Source organism: Miscanthus floridulus, chromosome 6 (assembly GCF_019320115.1).
Source record: "Miscanthus floridulus cultivar M001 chromosome 6, ASM1932011v1, whole genome shotgun sequence".
Taxonomy (NCBI): domain Eukaryota; kingdom Viridiplantae; phylum Streptophyta; class Magnoliopsida; order Poales; family Poaceae; genus Miscanthus; species Miscanthus floridulus.
In genome coordinates this window covers 52,866,725-52,876,712 of record NC_089585.1, presented here as the reverse complement: position 1 = coordinate 52,876,712, position 9,988 = coordinate 52,866,725, and the positions used below count along the sequence as shown (strand labels likewise).

At 42.5% G+C, this 9,988-nt stretch overlaps 1 pseudogene; it reads right to left on the bottom strand.

The window, feature by feature from the left end:
• Positions 1-499: 499 nt before the first annotated feature.
• LOC136458278 (small ribosomal subunit protein eS4-like) lies at positions 500-2,060 on the bottom strand (annotated as a pseudogene).
• Between the last annotated feature and the right edge of the window lie 7,928 nt (positions 2,061-9,988).

The following is a 9,988-nucleotide window of genomic DNA, read 5'->3' as shown; positions in this document are numbered from 1 at the left end:
CAAACGATGCTAACTTGGGGTTTGAAATGATTACAGATGTGATGCTTTGTGCAGAGAAGATGGCTAACTTCCAGGTTAAATAAGATTCTACAAATACGTTTATTTCGTGTTCACAGCCGTGCATGGCGATATGAGCATTGTTTAGTGCATAGTCATTGGATTCTTCTCAACAACAAACAAACCAATAAATGCATTCTTTCATCACGAAATGGACTGTCAAGAACAAAAACCAAACCTTTGAACTCATTCATCTAAGTTGCAAGTTGAACAATGCAAATTATTAAGATAGCACAACAAAATTTGGAATGGAACCAAATTAAAATTTCTAAAACGACTTGCCATGAGATGATTAGATGATGTAAACCTGGTAGATAGATGTCTATAGTATTTAAAAATACTAATATCTACTAGCCTAAAAGGGTTACATTTCAGCTGCAAACTCAGATGCAAGGCATGTTTTCATTGAAGTCAATGTTACAGCGAACGTTATGCAAACTACTTAAGCATTCGCAGCAGCCTGAGCAGCGGCATCCCTCTTTCTCTGCTCCTCGATGATGCTGAGCTTAATACCCTTGCCCTTGGGGAGACTCACCCATGGTTTGTTGCCCTTGCCAATTGTGAATACATTGCCCATACGGGTGGCAAAGGCATGACCCAAGGCATCCTCCACATGAATGGTCTCAAAACTTCCCTTGTGCTTCTCCCTGTTCTTTATCACACCAACACGACCAGTGTTCCTACCTCCAGTGACCATAACAACATTGCCCACGTCAAACTTGATGAAATCAACGATCTTATTTGTCTCCAGATCAATCTTGATTGTGTCATTTGCCTTAATAAGAGGATCAGGATAGCGGATGGTGCGCCCATCGTATGTGTTCAGATACGGAATGCCCTTCTGACCAAACTGGACAGAACGGACCTTGCAAAGCTTGAACTGCAGTAACAGAAAAAATTTTAACAATACAATTTCGGTAATACAAAATTCTGTACGAAAATAAGAGGTAGAAACATAAGAATCACGATTATTGGTAGAATAGCAACAGTTGATACATCACATTGAGTTCTAACTAAAAGTGCAATTCAGAATACACATTGTCAACTACATATCAGCGTTATGTTTCTAAAGGAGTGATATTGCCTATCCTTACAAAAGTGAACTCCAGAGAATGTAAGGAAAATAAAACTGTTCAAATAACCAAGCCACCACAATGAACCATCAACTGACAAAGCACAGCATTCAAAACTTATATTCCCATATGCATTACTTGCCAAGGATTAGTGTGAGATTACGTTATGGCCTCAGCTAGTGCTCACCTTTGCGTCCTCATCCCTAACAGAGTGAAGGCGGAAGCGACCCTTGGTGTCATAGAGAAGCCTGTAGTTCTCACCAGTCTTTGGAATGGAAATGACATCTGCAAATAGACAACATAACTGCATATAAGGCGAGAGTAAATGAGAAATGTTAAATTGGCATATCCAAGAAAGAAACATTTGCGCATACCCATGAAGCCAGCAGGGTAGGTCTTGTCAGTCCTGACCTTGCCATCGACCAACACATGGCGCTGCATCAAGATGGATATCACCTCACGGTATGTCAAGGCATACGAGCCGGTTCTTGATGATCAGAATCAGGGGCAGGCACTCCCTGGACTTGTGAGGCCCAGATGATGGCTTGGGAGCCTGACAAGCACATAGCACAATTTGAATTTGAAGCATCACAAAACTGAAAACAAAACCACAGTAGACCATTTAAAAGAACACAAGCAAAATGCATCAAGCCATCAACTTACAAAGGCTCCACCGAGCTTGTCTAGCATCCAGTGCTTGGGCGAATTGAGCCTCTTCAGATGCTTCTTCAATCCCCTCGCCTTTTCAGAAAATAACAACATATAAAAAGATAGAGTAGTGTTCAGCACAAAGCCACATAAACTATGGCAAACAGAGAAAGCTGTAAAAACAGACTACATGGCTTGGAATTAAGCACCAAGGAATAAATGATATAAAGATATAAAAGTAGTCATTGCAGCCAAATCGATGACGAACACCAACAGTCCAAGCCTAATTCAATTCCTACAGTTTCATTTCAGACAACATACAGCTTATAGGCAGGCGTGGACGGCCCTAGGCATGGCCCAAAAAACATGAATATGCCCTTCAATTTTTTTTGGCCCAAGTCGATCTGGACCTATGCGTGGCCCAGCCGCCCAGCTAAAACTTTTCTGCGCCTTAACCACAGCCTGGCAAACACTCTTCTTTGCCTGTTTTTCATCTCCCACACCTGATGCCGTGAGCCATCCCCTTCCACGCGCCTCTCTTCCTCTGCTTTGGCTCTGACGCTCTACCTCTCTCATCCTTGCCCTGAAACACTAGGGGACGCTCTACTACCAATGGCATCCAGCTACAAACAAGTAGATGTGGGTGTTAGATTGATCTCTAACTCAACTGGATCCAACGGCCCAGTTAGGCCTTTGATTTGCGCAGCCCATAGGGCCCTGTCACCCTGCGCTATAAAAAGAGGTGGGGCCGGCGGCTCTTATCACGAGGTTCGTCTGAGCCGAGCTCCCCACCGACAAACCCTAAACCCGATCTAAGTGAGGGGCGCAGCCAGTGACGGGAAGTACCTCCGCCATAGCACTGCGTCGTCGTCATCTTCACCGCCGGCACCGCATCTCTGACCCGTCTTCACCGACCGTCGCTGCCTTAGCGCAGACTACATCAACGCACCCGATGGCGGCCTCCGAACCATCCCCCTCTGCCGTGTCAGGTTCGGTACCTTCCCCCTTCCCTCTCTGTCTCTTTAGTTTTACCAGCGCTAGGATGTACAACGTCTATTTTATCCCAAATAGAATCAGTCTATGGCTAGATCTATGATCCTAGTGTTCCTACAGTTATAACATTGGTACCAGAGCCATCGGTTTCTAGGATTTTAGATCTAGAACGGGTAAACCGATTAGAAAAGGAAAAAGTAGATTAGATCCAGTGCGGGTCTAAGAAGAAGAAGAGGGTTTCAGCCGACAAAGGGTTCGATTAAACCCTAACTTCGATCCCTTCGGATCTGAGTAAAGAAAGGAGGGTTCGGATGAACCCTAACCCTAACTGGGTTAAAGAAAGAAGAAGGAGGGCTCGGTTTCACGTTTAAACCGAACTCTAAAACCCGAAATCAATTCAGGAAAAAGAAACAATAAAACCCTAACCCTAATTCCCATCCCAATCGATCAAAACCTAGAAGAGCAAATAAGATCCAAAGAAGGGGAAAAGGGGAAGAGGGAGACCCAGAGGGCTTACCTCGTCGTCGTGCAGACCGGCGCACGGGGAGAAGAAGGCCGAGCCCGGGGGAGCTGCTCGCCGGACTCTGGCCACAGGGGCGCCGAGGCCAGGCCCTAATTCTCTACTCGCTCTCGTCGTTGTTGCTCGTCGCTCGGGCTCACTCGGCTGAGAGAGGGAAGGGAGAAGAGAAATGGCAAATGAATGGCGATAGGGTTCGGGGACCGCGGCCGGGGGCAGTTTTGTTCGCCCGAAGACGCCACGCAGTCGTCCGATCGGCTCCAACATTGCCAGATGCGAGGGCCAGCGTCGCGGCCCAGGCGGGCGAGCGCGCGAGGCCGAATTCCCGGCCCAGGCCCAGGTTGCGCCCTGGGCGCGGGGGAGCGCGCGGGAAGGGCGCGTGCGGCCATGGGCCGTTTCTGCTGCTATGGGCCGAAATGGCAAAACATAGTGAAACTGAATATCTGTTTGTTTTATTTTTTTTTCCAGAAACCTTTTTTGATACATATTTGATGAATTTCAATTGAATTTTGAGGTCCTACTCTGCACAATTTTGATCCAACGACAATTTTGTTTAGAGAAAAGTAAAGTTCTATAAAGTTTCTGGAAAAATAATAATGAGAATATTTACGCTTTCCGCTGCGTATGTAAAGATGTTATTTTTATTATTAAATTCGAACCAACGGGAGATTTTTTTTGAAAAATAGATATGTTTTAATTGATCATAACATTGTTATTATTCTGACCAACGTTGATTAATGGCAATATTATGATATTTTGTCTTGCATCAATTCTATTTCTGCCCAACGGTGATGTAGAATTACTGTAGAGAATAATTGTATGTTTTAATTTTGACCAACGTTGGAACTAAGGCATGCAAATGTTATTGTTATTATTTATGTTCTCACACTATTTGAATTGTGTTTTCAGACGGATACAACTTGATGAGTTGTATCAAAGAGATCTCCACTCTCAAAGGTGATAACTACATTGAGTGGAAGAAAAAGATCGACCTGGCTTTCATCCTCGCTGAGGTAGACTGGGTAGTCACCACACCGTGTCCCACAGAGCCTGTGGCACCGGTGCGGGAGACAAACGAGACTGATGCCGCCTAGGCAATCAGAGAGAGGGATTTTGCATCTCAAAGAATGTCCTATGACCTTGAGCATAGGAAATGGGTCACTGCCAACAAGAAGTGTTTGGCTGTGATAAAGAACACGATTGAGCCTACTATTGTGGGCTCAATCCCTGAGTGTGACACCATCACTGAGTATCTCGAAAGAATAAAGAGTCAGTTCATTGGCTCTTCAAAGACATATGCTACCCAGCTAATAAAGCAGCTGTGACAAAGAGATACTCAGACAATGGTGGCATAAGAGAGCACATACTAAGGATGAGCCATTTGGCATCCAAGCTAAAACCAATGGATCTGGCTCTCAAGGATGAGTTCCTTATCCATCTGGTTTTTGTTTCCTTGCCAAAAAAGTTTGACACTTTTGTTGTCAACTATAACATACAGTCCGAAAAATGGGACATGGAGAGGCTCATGGCTATGTGTGTGCAAGAGGAGGAGAGAATGAAAGCTGCCAATGGTGGAACTATCAATTATCTGAAAGATAACAAGAAAAAGAATACTAATGCTAACTTTTCCTCAAAGTCAAAGGGAAAGGGTCCCATGCTGCATCAGCCTCAGCAAAACAAGTTTACAGTAGAGAAAGATCAATGTCTCCACTGCAAGAAGATGGAACATTATAAGAAAGATTGTCCCGATTATCTAAAGATGATCATGGCAAAGAAAGGTGAGAACATTATTACGTTCATAAATGAATCCCTATATGTACAGTATTCGAAATCTACTTGGTGGATTGACTCAGGTGCAACTATTCATGTTGCTAATTCTTTACAGGGATTTCGTTCGACAAGGACTACGCAAAGAAGCGAAAGACACGTTAAAATTGCAAATGGAGTACGAGCAGAAGTTGAAGCTGTTGGCGATCTTTCTCTAGAGCTTGCTGATGGTTTCAAACTTATACTTAGAGATGTTCTTTATGTTCCCTCCCTACAGAGGAATTTGATTAGTGTTTCATGTTTGGACAACGATGGTTATGATTGCCATTTTGGAAATGGCAAATGTAAGATAACATATAATGATGCATGTGTTGGTCATGCTATCTTACAAAATGAGCTGTATTTGTTATCACTACGTGATGATGTGAATGTTATATGCGATAATGGGAACATTGCGTGCGACAATGTGAATATATCCTCGTCTGCGGATGTAAATAGAAAATGAAAGAGAGCTCATGATGCGTTGTCGAAATTATGGCACTATTGTTTAGGCTATATTTCGAGGGAGAGAATAGAAAGACTAGCTAAGAATGATATTCTTCCTCTATTAGAGCTCTCAGATTTAGAACAATGCAGAGATTGCATAAAAGAAAAGTATGTAAAGAAAATTAAGAAAGATGTCAAACGAAGCATAGGAATTCTACAGATTATTCACACAGACATCTGTGGTCCTTTTCCTATAAAGAGTGTGGATGGTTATGATTCATTCATAACATTCACAGATGATTACTCCCGTTATGACTATATTTATCCAATCAAAGAAAGAACAGAAGCATTGGATAAATTTAAGATATTTAAGGTAGAAGTTGAAAACCAACACAACTTAAAGATTAAGATAGTCAGGTCCGACTGTAGAGGGGAGTACTACGGTCGACATATCCCATATGGCCAAGTTCCTAGACCTTTTGTAAGGTTTTTACAGGAGAATGGCATAGTTGCCCAGTATTCAACACCGGGCGAACCTCAACAGAATAGAGTAGCTGAAAGACGCAATCATACCCTGATGGATATGGTGCACAGTATGATAAGTTACTCCACCTTACCTTTGAGTCTGTGGATGGAGGCATTAAAAACCGCCATTCATATTCTCAATAGAGTACCAAGTAAGTTAGTGCCCAAAACACCGTATGAGTTGTGGACAGGAAGAGTACCCTCACTAAACCACTTGCATGTGTGGGGGAGCCCTGCTGAGGCTAAAGTATTTAACCCAAACATTAGGAAGCTAGATCCCAAAATAGTAAGTTGCCATTTCATTGGCTACCCAAAAAAGTCAAAAGGTTTTCGTTTCTACTGTCCAGATAGACATACAAAGTTTGTAGAAACGAGATACGCTGTCTTCCTAGAGGATGAAATGATGAGGGGGAGCATGGTAGCTCGAGAAATTGACCTTGAAGAGAAGCGGGTGTATGCACCCACTCCGATGATTCATGAGCCATTTTTCTCACTACCTGCTGTCGCTGCACCGACAGTGCAAGACACTGTGGTGCCAACACCTGTTGTTATCCCGCCTGTGGCAACAATGAATGATGATGAGGAATTCTTTAGGATCCTGTAGAACCTATTGCCACAAATGAGGGGGGAGCAACAATAGCCTCAAACAGAAGATATGCTAAATGTGGAGGCCCCTAGAAGGTCTCAAAGAGTTAGAAAATTAGCTATTCCTACTGATTATAAAGTGTACAACACTGAGGAATTTCAAATGGAGGATGATCCCACCTCATTTGAAGAAGCCATGAGAAGTGATCATTCATCAAAGTGGCTTGAGGCCATGGAAGATGAAATGAAATCTATGAATGCTAATAAAGTTTGGGATTGGAAGATAATTCCTAAAGGAGCCAAAATAGTATGCTGTAAATAGGTCTACAAAACAAAACTTGACTCAAGGGAATATAGAGAGATATAAAGCCTGACTTGTGGCAAAAGTCTTTACACAAAGAGAAGGGATTGATTACAATGAGACATTTTCTCTAGTCTCATGTAAGGATTCCTTCAGAATCATAATGGCATTAGTGGCACATTATGATTTATAATTACATCAGATGGATGTAAAGACGGCATTTCTCAACGGAGACTTGGATGAAAATGTTTACATGGCACAACCGAAAGGTTTTGTCATAGAAGGAAAAGAACAAATGGGATGCCGCCTAAAGAAATCCATTTATGGATTAAAACAAGCTTCAAGACAGTGGTACTTGAAGTTTGATCAGACAATAAAGAATTTTAGGTTTAAAGAGAATATAGAGGACAATTGTGTCTATACAAAGTTTAAGAATGGGAAGTTCATCTTCCTTGTCCTGTATGTGGATGATATCTTACTTGCTAGTAGTGATGTCAGTCTACTACTAGAGACAAAGAAGTTTTTGTCCTCAAAATTTGATATGAAAGATCTTGGTGAAGCTTCGTTCGTTCTAGGGATCGAGATTCACCGAGATAGAAGTAAAGGGGTATTAGGACTATCACAAAAGGCATACATAGAAAAGATCTTAAAGAAATTCAGTATGCACAAATGTAGTCCCTCACCTGCTCCTATAGTCAAGGGCGACAGATATGGGGATTTTCAATGTCCTAGGAACCAATATGAGATCGATCAAATGAAAGTGGTTCCATATGCTTCAGCTATCGGAAGCTTGCAATGTGCTCAAGTATGTACGCGTCCTGACTTGGCATTTGTTATCGGGTTACTTGGCAGATTCTAGAGCAATCCTGAAATAGAACACTGAAAATTGGTAAAGAAAGTCTTGCGTTATTTGCAAGGAACAAAAGGCCTCATGATAACGTATAGAAGATCTGATTCACTTCATATAGTGGGGTATTCAGATTCTGATTATGCGGGAGATGATAGAAAATCCACGTCTAGATATGTATTCACTCTCGTAGGGGGAGCTATTTCATGGAAAAGCTCAAAACAAATTGTCACTACATCGTCCATAATGTATGCTGAGTTTGTAGCATGTTATGAGGCAACGAGGCAGGTGAACTGGCTAAAGAAGTTCATACCCGGTTTGAAGGTGGTTGACGACATCTATAGACCACTAAAGTTATACTACGATAATAATCCGGCAGTACAGTATGCTCATAATAATAAGTCAAGTGGTGCTGCCAAACACATTGACATAAAGTATTATGTTGTGAAAGATAAAGTCCAGGATCAAGTCATAAGTCTTGAGCATATAAGTACAATAAAGATGCTCGCGGATCCACTTACAAAAGGCTTACCACCCAACATGTTCAGAGAACATGTAGCTGGTATGGGTTTAAGGGAAAGCCTATAATTTCTGGATAAAAGAAGGCCCAAAGATAAGTATCTATTCCAGAACAGAGTAGTGTGTTGTAGCTATTAAATCTATCGGCAATGGACCGTGACGATGAGACATGCTCTATGCGCTAATCTGTAGTGGAATGAACAAAAGTAAATGATATGAAAGTGAAAGATGGAAAGAGATCAAAGGGGAGATTGTTAGATTGATCTCTAACCCAACTGGATCCAATGGCCCAGTTGGGCCTTTGATTTGCGCCCTGATCGGGGGCGCCCAGCCCACCATGGCTGGAGGGCCCCTGTCACCCTACGCTATAAAAAAAGGTGGGGGCCGGTGGCTCTTATCATGAGGTTCGCCTGAGCCGAGCTCCCCACCGATAAACCCTAAACCCGATCTAAGTGAGGGGCGTAGCCAGTGATGGGAAGTACCTCCGCCACAGCACTGCGTCGTTGTCATCTTCACCGCCAGCACCGCATCTCCGACCCATCTTCACCGACCGTCGTTGTCTTAGCGCAGACTACATCAACGAACCCGATGATGGCCTCCGAACCCTCCCCCTCTGCCGTGTCAGGTTTGGTACCTTCCCCCTTCCCTCTCTGTCTCTTTAGTTTTACAAGCACTAGGATGTACAGCGTCTATTTTATCCCGAATAGAATCAGTCTATGGCTAGATCTATGATCCTAGTGTTCCTACAGTTATAACAGTGGGAGCTAACATAATAGCAGTCCTTTATTGTTTTTATTGTCTCTCTTTAAACAACCAGGAGCTGAAAACTATGATGTTCCATTTATCAATTTTGTTCGCTAAAGTTGATATTTGAGGCAAAGATGCACCAAATAAAAAAAATGTTAGACTCCCTCGGTTTCAAATTATAAGTCGCTTTGACATTTTTGGCACATCGAATTTGCTATGTAGAGTATCTAGACATAGAGTATGTACAATTTCCATATGTTTTAAACTATGCATTTTTATCCTACACGCCACATAATTTTCCTAGAAAAAAAATCAACTAGATGGGCCTTTTGCGTTAGATCATTAACCACTAAGCACTAACTAACACAAACGGTCCTTACTGCTGTCTACTGCTTGCAGCATGCTACAGTATTAATCAAATAACAATAGGCAGAGGGCTAGTGTGGAAAACAAAAGCAAACAAATACTAAGAGCTACTTTGGCAACAGGTGGCTATAAGCCCAGGGACAGGAACCCCGGACAGGGGATTTTTTTTTGAAATTTGATTCCCGCCTCTACCTAGGGGGGATTTCCACATCGTGGGGGGTTTCCCTGTTGCCGTTTGGCAACATGTTGTCCAGAGATCAGCCCGTTCGCTGCAGCATGCAGCTGCTGTTCCTACTTCTGAACCGCACTGAACTGCATGATACTATAGAAGGTCTACTGCAGCTGCAAGCCACAGCTTGGTATGCAGAACCTTGGTACGTCTTAGAAAATTGAAAACAATGTCTTATAAAATCAAGAAAAAATAGATTTTTTTGAATAATACGAGGAAATCACCACAGATCAATGCCAACCACAACATTTTCATGAACATAATGCATGAAAAATCATAAGACCAAAATTATTTGACATAGTCCAATACATAGAAAGCTTAATTCAAG